Consider the following 12,208-nt stretch of genomic DNA (forward strand, 5'->3'; position numbering starts at 1 on the left):
GAAGGTACTGTTGTCTGCAGTTTGGTTTAATTGTGCATCTTTATTTATTTACACGCTTAAGTCTATGAACTATGGCAAAAAGGACGGCCCATGTTGATCAGACAGGCAGGAGTATGGCAGGGACACTAGATGTGTGTCGAGATTGCAATAACTGAGCGACGTCTCTCCCTGGATTCTCTGATTGCTGAGAAGTGCTCTTCGCTTGATGGCAAAGAAGGGCCTATTGCTCTGCTAACCCCCGTATTAGCCTCACCAAACCCCTTGTCAACACCATCTACTTCACTCACACCTACCCAAGTCAAAAAGGAAGATCATCCTGGAGTGATTCTGAAGTCATTCGATGACTTCAGATAGGCAATTCCTGCAATTAACTGGGGATGTCATCCGAAGCCTGCCCACAGGGCAAAATATTTAAATGGGATGACTTTATCTAGAGTCATCAAGAGAAACTACTCCAGGATTAGAACCTGATTACTTCAGTGATGTGATGAGCTTGAACTACATGTGATGAGCTTGAACTACTGCCGGATGATCCCATGCTGATTACAGGATTAGGGCGGATTACTCCAGGATGGGTCCCTGATTACTTCAGTGGGCAACATGTGATGATCTTGTACTACTCCAGAATGATCCCATGATGATTTCAGATTAGAGTAGGATTACTCCAGGATGATCCTTTGAGTATTTCAGGATGGGGCTGTATTATTACAGAATCATTTTGTGATGACTTCAGAATGAGGCTGCATTACTCATGGATAATCCAAGGATAACTTTAGAATGTGACTGGAACCGTACTAGTTGATCAATTAATAATGGGTATGTATTACCGCAGGATGGGTTCTGGCTGTTTTACTGCATGGCGGTGTCAATATGCTGAAGTATTATTCTAGGATGACCTCCAGTAGTAATACTTGTTTGTCATGCACAAGATGTTAAGAAATACAGTTTTATTACTTTGTTAGCAGAGCAAATAATGGTTACAAAAACAAGCATTGGCACAACCAATAGGTTTTGCCTTTTTGACCATGTGACTTGCCAATGTCTTTTGTCGATGGTCTGTAGTATCAGTTAAAATGAAAAAGCATTGGCAAAGCCAAATGGTATGGCCTTTGCAAGAGCTATTGTCTTTGCCAATATGTTTTAGCCATATTGTACACGAGTGTGGCTGTTCTGTGGAAAATGACCATGTATATGTACATAAGCGGCGTTCATTTGCGTTCACTATACCCCTCTCTGTAAGCAGAACGAGCACCGCGAAGCATTGACTACATCATCCCGCCAGCGTAGGCCCATGCACGCATGTACGCGACAGCCATTTTTAGGCACCATGGACTCTCTGCCCGTTTGTTAAACCCCAGCCCCCCCCCCCCCTCCGTGCGCATTGAACACCCCCGCTCTCTTATGCATAGACCATAAGACCCTCTTCCTCTGCGTGCCTCTACTCTGGAAATGACACCCCCGCCTGGCCCACACCCCCTGCATTTCCCCTCAGGAACACCCTTCCCCTCTTCTGATGATCCCCCCCTCCCGGCCACGCCTGGCCCCTCGACCCGGTCCCAAGTCATAAGACCAAGCCTCATGGATGTACTACCCCCCCTTCCCCCCCTTTTTAGCCCCGCATAACAAAACGTGATGCACCAACTGAAGTGCCCGATCTTATCGCCTGCCCAACCTTAGATCTGACCGCCCCCTCCTGCCCTCGTGTCCTGTTGGAATGTCCGGCTGCCAGATCACAATCACTTGTTACATTTAGGAGGGGGAACGACACCCAAGGAAGGGTATGAGAATTGGCCTGATGCTGGGATTCCAAACATGCCTTTTCGTACTTCAAAGTGTCTTTATTGCAATAAGGAATGTTTGTGCATCATAAACCTGTGTATAAAAGACGAAGCCGCAGTGAAACTTGTTAGAGCACCTCCTGAAGACACTGTGTGCGTGTCCAAAATGACAGGCTCTCCTCATGAGAAATAAAACCCTGTTCTTGCGTTCCTGCTTCCAGCGCCCGTCTCTTTATTTTGTAATTATTCAAAGATGGGAACTAAGAGGCGTCTTGCGCCAGCAGCCAGGGCATCGGTTGTAATCTGGACTGCTTTTCCTCAATTGGCGTCCCAACGCGGGGTCCATCAGCGACATAAGGTCCGGTAAGAGAGGTCCAGACGATGGGGTGAACATCTAAACGATTGGAGTATACCTGCCTTGAGAGGGCCCTCGTCCGGCTGCCGATTGAATGAACTTCACCGATTCCGAACGGACCTCTCTCAAGCGACCTACTGTCCTGACTGGAATCCCACAGGAATGCTGGGGTAAAAACATGGAGTAAGAGAACGATTGGGCGCTGGAAAGGGAAGGCGAAGAACTGTCCACACGGTCCGGTCCGGGTAAGGTTAAGTAGGACGTCTTTACGTCTGATTGGTAGGATGGCTTTATCCATCTGATTGATTGATTGTTTGTATTGGAATCGGTATTTAAATACTGGTATTCTTCATTGATTGGTTCATTTAGCCTTGATTGCTACTTGAAGTATTGGTTCTCTTTGAGACATTCTCTGTTTGCAAACAGCGACGAATAGGAACGTTCCTCTCTCTTTGCAAATAGGGAAGGATAGGTAATGCAGACTTTTGTCCCCCATTGTAATCCGTCATGCCTATCTTTCTCCCCACTGATTGTTTGTTATCGATTTTTTTATCGATTATCGCTCTTTTGAGATATTCCCTGTCTACAAACAGAGAAGAATAGGAATATTCTGTCTCCCTTTGCAGATAGCGAAGGATAGGTAATGCGGACTCTTGTCCCCCGTTGTAATCCGTCATACCTGTTTTTCTCCCCACTGATTGATTGATTGTCTGGACATTTGTTGTTCAAGGAATAGTTCTTTTGAGGTATTCTCTGTCTGCAAATAACGTGGAATAGAAATATTCTGTCTAGTCTTTGCAAGTAGTGAAGGGTAGGTAATGCGGACCTTTGTCCACCGTTGTAATCTGTCATGCCTATCTACTCCCCACTGATTGGTAAACTAGTTCCACCCGGACCATTTATTAGAGATAGATCATCTGGCTCAACCGGAGGGCACCCCTAATAAAAAGGACATATGTAAAATACGAAGTAATCACCGTATCCTGTTAACAGAAACTTTAGCATGAAACACACTAGAAAAGGAAGGAAAAAGAAATCGAGCAAAATCAATAGGCCACTGATAAGTTTTTTGACTTCGCTAGAAATGAGAAACGTTAGAAACAGCCCACAATAAGAAACATGAAAGTGGTGAGAGAAGCCAAGCTTGACATCGCGGCAGCCAAGAGGTAGCTAGGCTCCGCCGCCCCTCACTGCTCCAAACATGTCTGTCCCACCGCGTGCCACGCCCAATAACGGTAACATGAGATAGATACAAGTCAGCAGATACCTACCCCCATTCCGGAAACTCCCGAAGTACAACAGGTCCACGGTTACGCCCATCCGGAAGATAAGGCCTCAACACGTGCAGGGCGGGGCCCGACTAGCCGCCATCAGAAGGAGAAGTCGTGGGATGGTCGGCCTGGAATGTACTGGTCCTCCCATTCTCTTCTGGCACCCTGCAGGCCACGGGGGGGGGGATGTCTTGCTTATGCCTCCGACCCCCCCCCCCCTCTCTTATCGCCTGGTCAGGCCATCACGAATGTCTGCGCCGGGAAACGGCATGGGGTGCACTGGGAGGGAGAGGCGGCGAGAACGAGCCTCTCCCACCTCCCCAGGTGGAGGCCCCCAGCTGCACCCCCAGCGCTCCACTCACCCGACAAGGGTTCTCCCACTCTTGCGGTGCAGCGGCGCTCCACTCACCCAGCGGGGTCTCGTCCACTGTTGCGGTGCAACGACGCTTCGCCCGAACCAGCCGAGTTCATGAAGTGGGCGGTCGACTCTGCAGGACTGGGCCCGGCGTGAGGGGATGGCCCGGTCGCTTGTCAGCTAGAAAATGAGTCCCACGTCCAGAAGCGTTCTCCTCGACTTTGAAGATTCTACGAGAGCCGCGGGGGCCCCCGATCCCCGCGGGTGCCCCCCCCCCCCCCTGATGGGGAATGACTGCCTTGATCACCCACGGAGCGACCAAGATGTAGCCACGAGACGTTGGCGCTCCCATGCTGGCGCCAGCCTCAGTTCAAATGACCAAAATCCTGCGGACTACCAATTTGATCGAGTTCCGGTGGGACACCAGTATGACCCGGTAGGAAAGATTGTTGCCTCCCTCCCCCCTTTGACTGATGGTTCATATCGCCAGTCCCTTCTGTTGCCCTTTAATGAAACTTTTTGGACTGCCGAAAGAGGTTTTGGTCCAACCACGAGTTGATGGAGACATTTTGACTATACTTGGACCTGCCTGACCTCATCCAAAATGGCGCCGGTACAAATGAAACCTGAAGCTCCTTGTTGTGGTCCGGTTGCTCAGCCTTGATACCATGAGATATGTATGCAGTTTTTAAACACATGGCGGGAGGGGATGAGTACTGATTAAACGTTCGGACAATGAATTGATATTAAGTTCTGACGCATCATTGATTACTGTATTATTGAAAGTTCGAATTTTCGACACTTATGGTACTTGCCCACAATGAATTTTTGATACGATTTTATTGCACTTGTCGCACTTTTACTATGAAATCAACGACCACCGACTCCGTTATGCTTTCCACAAATAAATATCTCCTCATGTACAGTTCCAGTCTGCTCCGTGGCCGGCCCACGCGGTTGTAGGCCCGTATTTGTGCGCCAACATTTTTAAATAAAGTTTTTTTGAAAAGCAAACATAGTTATAGCGCTTAGATTGGCAAGTTTCGAATAAATGGCCACTGTCTCCGATATAAGTAAAATACAGGTGGAACGAAACCGCTCGATTAGTTAGAGGTCAAAAGGTATAGTACACAGAAATATTACAAATGTGAATGGTCCAGGGTTTTTGTGTGTGTTTTTCATTTTTGTGCAACGCAAAGCAACCGATAAAGATCCCGGTATTTAACCTTTACTTTATAGGCCACATGTATCAGGGAAGTCGTTTTAGATGCCCTAAGCCACTCCAAAGGAATGCCACCTAGCCCTCTAGTCTCCGTGCCTGACGAACGAGAACGACCCTGTACCACTGTAGACTATCCCTCTTCCTCAAAGGAGAGCATGAGCTCACCCCCCCACTTTACACCGACTGCCCTTTGCTTTGACCCTCCCCTTCGCACGATCCGTAATACCACACTTGGGCAATCGATGATGTACACAGACCATCAATAATTATCTCTCCCGCGCCTACCAGTCGCTCTGGGCTTAAACGCCGAGATGGTAGGGACTACATCCCGCGGAGATAGGTCGAGTATGTGGTAAGTAAAGGCATTTTCGGGTTCATGCGCGCTGATGTGTTTTAAAACGCTGCCCCCACCCCTTCTTTTTCCCTTCTTTCTGCAGGTCACATCGGAACGTTGACTAAAGTGTGGAGAAGACCTAAGCAGCACGCCATGGTCCCGCGCGGAAGTCAGGCTAGCACTGTGAGAAAATTATATATTACCTATGGGGACTGCCCCTGAGAACGTGACGAATTTGCACAATATGAATGCACGCGTGCCTGCCCTGATGTGTATAGCTCGACTGAATACCCGTTGCACATGTTTGGATTGATAAAAGAAATGTTTTGTGTATGACTTAAGTGATGATCGAACGATCAATGGAATGGGGAAAAAGGGGTCTGAACATGGTGCCTATACACGATGAACAAACAAAGATATAGCACTCCCTTACTTAGAAATGACTGCCTCTCTCTCTGAACACAGCGACTGGGAGGATGAAGCAGAAACTTAACGGGTTATTACAGTATGACGAAATATGACTCCAACCGGCACCCCAAATAATGCAACCAAGAATGACGTGCACCAATGAGTAAATTCAAACTTTAACTAAGTAAGGAAAGGTTAAGGAATATTCCGGGGTGAGGTCTACCCAAGTACCCTCCGCCTGAAAGACTAGGTATGTAGTCAATGTTTAAGATTTACCACCTTGTTCTTGCACCCTCATAGACATAAAACTCAAAGCTGCCCCATTGTTCTCCTGGCTGATACCCTCTGTTGTCTCAGCTTGGAAACCCATCTACCAAAAACGATTCGAAGATCCCACCGTGAGTATTAGCCCGACCAGGCTAGTTCCCAACCAATTGACAAAAGTGTAAGTATTTGCAACCTAGGCCACCAACAAAGGCAGCCAACGAAAAGAAAGAAGGACTAAGTAAAAAGCTCAGCCCCCAGACGAATTAAGTAGGATACTAAGGATGCGCAGCAGGCAGGCAGAAATCATTGTGGCCAGAAACTGTTCTATGTTTTGTCTTGGGTTTTTGTATGTAATACATGTACTATCTCCCCCGCCTGAATTCGTGTGTACGTAATGTATGGATCTACGTCGTCCCTCAGCCTGTGCTTCTATATAACTTGACCCCCGTTGTCCTGTGTTGTGTGCGCACTAAACGGCCTATTAATGTACACGTCTCTCTCTCTCTCTCTCTCTCTCCCTCTCTCTCTCTCTCCATGTCGTACGTGTACCGAATAGTTCGTTTAGAATACGGACGACTCTCTCTCTCCCTCTGAGGGTCTCTCTCCCCCCCCTGTTCCCTTTTCCTTTGTGTGGTTACGTTGTGCCCCGCCGGCACCAGCCTAATTGGTTTGTGAACACAAAGGTGTTCGGGAAAAATTGACAGAACCTAAAACGATTGTAAATTGCCATGTTACTACCTCTCCTTTCTGCAAAATGAAAGAACTTGAATTGGCTAAGAAGGAAAGGACAGGTAAGACGACTGATGTCCCCTGATCTGGCCTTTTTTACAGGGGGGACTATATGTAAATGGCCTTCTGTTTTTCAGTTCGTTAGAAACACAATCCCCAATGCCCAGATTGCCCCACCCCTCCGCGTCCAAGTACGAATGTCCAAAGCACCCTCGCTTCTCCCGATTGACCCCAGCTCCATATCTGCTGTCCCCGAAGTATAATTGATGACCCTGATTAACCGTTGCTCTCCGGGAAAAGAATGTTTAGCCTCTGTCCCTCTCTTGTGATGCTAGCACCCCCCCCCCCCCCCTGTTCGCAAGAGTTAGTCGACCCTGAAGGAAAACGTAAGACTGTCAGGACTCGGGTTAGAAAGACGAGTCTCTACCGAAGGATCCGATTTCAAGTTTGATAGAATACGCAGTTGATAGGGGTCTGACCACTCTCCATATATGTCATGAATGAACGCCAAACTAGATTTAGTCTCACATACATACTCCATAGTGAAACTTCTGGCCGCGACCGATGAAATGTATCCCCAACTATTTTAGGATTGAGGGCGGAATTGAGATGTATAAATGTCTTCTCCTATCAGTTCTCTAAAGCTTGTTTTGTACCCATTCAAAGATACACAATCACTGGAGGAGAGGGGCCGTACGTGACGCACAGCCTGACCACGGATCACGAAGTACATGTGACCCCGACCAAAGGTGGAGCCGCAGAGCAACGAGACGCGTGACGAGGCACCACTCACAAACACGGAAAATGAAAGGATGAAGGGCTGCCTTGAAGCCCCCTGTTTGCTGACCCACTCGTGCCGAAAGTCCCTGCCCCTGTGAGCCCGATCGATGGGCCTGCCTGCTTGTTATCCTTTGCTCCCTTGGTTGGTTTCAAGGATCTGATCCCACTCCGCCCGCTCTTCCCTCGGTTATCCAGAAACACCCCCCTTTTCCACATGGATTTTGACTCGGAAAAGAAGAACAGCATTTAGATAGAATATGGTTTTGCCACGGAAGGAGAAAGAAATGCAGGTGCCCAGCATGAGGCACCCCTAAAAAGATTAGCTAGGAAACAGGACTGTGGTCTAACAGCAGAGGACAGATCGCACCCTGCGACGCGTAAGGTTGGATCCGAGCTGGACCTAAAGCTCCACCGCCGGTGCTCAACAGCGCCAACGGAAGAAGACGGACTACTAGAGCCTACCAGTGATGGCTCGCTGCTAAAAAGACACTGTGGCGAAGACCCCCCCCCCTTATTTTTGAACATTCTACCTCTTGACTACTTGCTTGTATAGAACGGAATTCCTCCCTCAACCACTTTGTATTGCTTTCTAAATGTTTTGTCGGTCACTTTTAATTGTACATTGATACCTCCGGAGAGAGAGTCAGAACATGGTTCTATGATATGTCAGAACATTTCCTTGATTGACCCCGACTGAGTAGTACACCGATCTCTAGACTCGTATCTATAACACAACAAATGTAAAATCATATGTACTGCACCTCGTCTATCGCTTCGACTGCACATGGTTATATGCAATCCGACAGTACTGACAAACGCTATTTCATTGACCACACATGGCTATATGTGCACCCCGTTAGTTATGATAATCACGGAAATGAACTAACTTGTGTCCTGTTGGAATGTCCGGCTGCAAGATCACAATCACTTGTTACATTTAGCAGGGGGAACGACACCCAAGGAAGGGTATGAGAATTGGCCTGAAGCTGGGATTCCAAACATGCCTTTTCGTACTTCAAAGTGTCTTTATTGCAATAAGGAATGTTTGTGCATCATAAACCTGTGTATAAAAGACGAAGCCGCAGTGAAACTTGTTAGAGCACCTCCTGAAGACACTTGTGTGCGTGTCCGAAATGACAGGCTCTCCTCATGAGAAATAAAACCCTGTTCTTGCGTTCCTGCTTCCAGCGCCCGTCTCTTTATTTTGTAATTATTCAAAGATGGGAACTAAGAGGCGTCTTGCGCCAGCAGCCAGGGCATCGGTTGTAATCTGGACTGCTTTTCCTCAGTTCAGCACGGCTAAAAGTTAGTGGGGTAAAGAAGAGTTGCATGTTGAAAAGTGCAATGTGATGAAGTAGCATAGATTCTAGCGACAGTGTGTCATGGAGTGGTGTACAACAGAGTGGCGTTAAGTGTTGCATAGACTAGATTGCTGTGGAGTGGCATAAAGTGGAGTTGTGTAGGAGAGTGAAGTAAAGTGTTGTAGAATCGTATTGTTAATATATCTGGAAGAGTAATGTGTAAACCTTTGCCATACACAAGAAGTTAGGAAATCAGTAGTTTTTTAGTTCGTTTGCAGAACAGATTACTCCAACAAGCATTGGTAAACGCATTAGGTTTCACCTATGTGATCAATAATAATGCTGGTATTTTGTTGTGAGTTGTAGGTTGCTGAGTAGTTGTACAATATAAGTTACAGAAACTGTTAAAGTGTTATGACTCATTTATGTACAAAAAGGCAAAATACTGTGCTGTTACTAGTGGTTTAGTGCTGGTAAGCAATAGCAAACTTTTGAAACAGGGAAATAACAGAATTAATTGATGTAATAGCAATATTATGTGTTTAGTAAAGTTCTGACAACTTTTAGGCCCGGTGCCACTGGACCTGCTGCACCATTTAAATCATGACCCTATTGCCGGTAAGGTAGCTTCACTTGTGACTGCCTGTTTAGTAGTAAAATGTTGCAATATTTGGTGTTTGGAGGGGTTCCTAGAGCTTTCGAACCTGGTGTCACTGCACCTGCTGCATCATTGAAATGATGACCCTGTTGCCTGCAAGCTAACTGCACTTGTGGTTGCCTGTTTACGAATAACATATAGCAATACTTGGTGTTTAGTAGGGTGCTTGGAGCTTTTGGTCCTGATGACCAAGAGAGAGAGAGAGAGCATGAGTCAGAGAGAGAGAGAGCATGAGTCAGAGAGAGAGAGCGCGAGTCAGAGAGAGAGAGCGTGAGTCAGAGAGAGAGAGCGCGAGTCAGAGAGAGAGCGAATCAGTGAGAGAGCGAGTCAGTGAGAGAGAGTCAGTCAGTGAGAGAGAGCGAGTCAGTCAGTGAGAGAGAGAGAGTCAGTCAGTGAGAGAGAGAGTCAGTCAGTGAGAGAGAGAGAGTCAGTCAGTGAGAGAGAGCGAGTCAGTCAGTGAGAGAGAGCGAGTCAGTCAGTGAGAGCGAGTCAGTCCGTGAGAGAGAGTCAGTCAGTGAGAGAGAGTCAGTCAGTGAAGGAGAGAGAGTCAGTGAGAGAGAGTGAGTCAGTCAGTGAGGGAGAGCGAGTCAGTGAGAGAGCGAGTCGGTGAGAGAGAGAGAGCGAGTCAGTGAGAGAGAGAGTCAGTCAGTGAGAGAGAGTCAGTGAGAGAGAGCGAGTCAGTGAGAGAGAGAGTCAGTCAGAGAGAGAGAGAGTCGTCAGTGAGGGAGAGCGAGTCAGTCAGTGAGAGAGAGAGAGTCAGTCAGTGAGAGATCGAGCGAGTCAGTCAGTGAGAGAGATCGAGCGAGTCAGTCAGTGAGAGAGAGAGTCAATGAGAGAGAGTCAGTCAGTGAGAGAGAGTCAGTCAGTGAGAGAGAGTCAGTCAGTGAGAGAGAGTCAGTCAGTGAGAGTCAGTCAGTCAGTGAGAGAGAGTCAGTGAGAGAGAGCGAGTCAGTGAGAGAGAGAGTCAGTCAGAGAGAGAGTCAGTCAGTGAGGGAGAGCGAGTCAGTCAGTGAGAGAGAGAGAGTCAGTCAGTGAGAGAGAGAGTCAGTCAGTGAGGGAGAGAGAGAGAGCGAGTCAGTCAGTGAGAGAGATCGAGCGAGTCAGTCAGTGAGAGAGAGAGAGTCAGTCAGTGAGGGAGAGAGAGAGAGCGAGTCAGTCAGTGAGAGAGATCAAGCGAGTCAGTCAGTGAGAGAGATCGAGCGAGTCAGTCAGTGAGAGAGAGAGAGCGAGTCAGTCAGTGAGAGAGAGAGAGAGAGCGAGCAAGTCAGTGAGAGAGAGAGAGCGAGCCAGTCAGTGAGAGAGCGCGAGCGAGCCAGTCAGTGAGAGAGAGAGAGCGAGTCAGTCAGTGAGAGAGAGAGTGAGTCAGTCAGTGAGAGAGAGCGGGAGAGTCAGTCAGTGTGAGAGAGCGGGAGAGTCAGTCAGTGGGAGAGAGAGCGGGAGAGTCAGTCAGTGAGAGAGAGAGAGTCAGTCTCAGTGAGAGAGAGAGTCAGTCTCAGTGAGAGAGAGAGTCAGTCTCAGTGAGAGAGAGTGAGTCAGTCTCAGTGAGAGAGAGTGAGTCAGTCTCAGTGAGAGAGAGTTTTTTTGGTCAGTTGCACACTGCACTCTTAAATGTGTATTTATAATTCTTAAGGTGAGTACAAAATGAAAAAGAAAGGCTGCTTTCTTGGTTTTAGTATACTTTTTAACTGGGACCATAATGTGGGAGGAACCAAGAAATATAATGACCCCGCTTATCTTGCTTTGTTTGGAAGGCGTGTTAGGACGGAGAAAGTTAAAATAAAGCTTTTTTTTTTCAAATTAAAAACGGGGGTACACAGCCTCCATTAGTAGAGTGGGTTCCTGTATATTCATGATAGGTCAGGCACACTGGATAGCGGGAAAAGAAAAACAACTATAACCTTACCTGGGGAAGAAAGCATGCTGCATGCCTGCAGTAACAGTGCACAGAGGGTGATTCAATGCGGTTAGCACGCAGAGGTGATTCCCCCCCACCCTGGGAGCCAGGCACCAGCTGGGGGTGGACATAGTTATAAGCACCCGCACTTTGAGAGCCAGGGACAAAACAACCCCACCTTTTAAATGAAACGGATGGTCAGTGAGAGCGCGAGTCAGTCAGTGAGCGCGAGTCAGTCAGAGAGCGCGAGTCAGTCAGAGAGCGCAAGGTTGCATGTATGTATGAGGACGAGTATGTGGCCGTATGAATTTTCATGTTTTGACAGACTGCTGCCTGTGTGGTGGTCTGATGGTGGATAGGTGTGGCTCACTGGTTAGAGGCGGCAGACCTGTAAGCAGAGAACGGCCCGGGACCAGGGTTCAATTCCTGACGTGACAGGGTCGTGGACCAGGGGTCAACGGACTCGATAATTCTCGCCTCAGTGCCTATTCTAACCAGGGAACACACTCGGTAACTCTGGGCATTAAGCTTGCCTCATCTCTACAACGGCCCCCCACAGACGCCGGGGATGCCTGGTTTCACCCTGGAGATACCCAGAAAGGGACCATCTCACAGGGAAAACCAGGACGGGTTCCCCAGCGGTCTACAGCGCCAGGACACTCGGGTAGAGTAACAGTGTGCTTTACAAGAATCCCACATTTACATTTTATTTACATAAGTTGTCACATGATGTTGGTTGTGAATACCTATAATGGTGGATGTGTTGGAGAAGGACAGCAGGAGAGTGGACATGGCAGTGGGTGAACCTTACAGAAGTGGGTTTGTTTGACGTATGGTGGTAGTTGTGTTGGCATAT

Source organism: Lissotriton vulgaris, chromosome 6 (genome assembly GCF_964263255.1).
Source record: "Lissotriton vulgaris chromosome 6, aLisVul1.2, whole genome shotgun sequence".
In the NCBI taxonomy this organism is placed as follows: Eukaryota; Metazoa; Chordata; class Amphibia; order Caudata; family Salamandridae; genus Lissotriton; species Lissotriton vulgaris.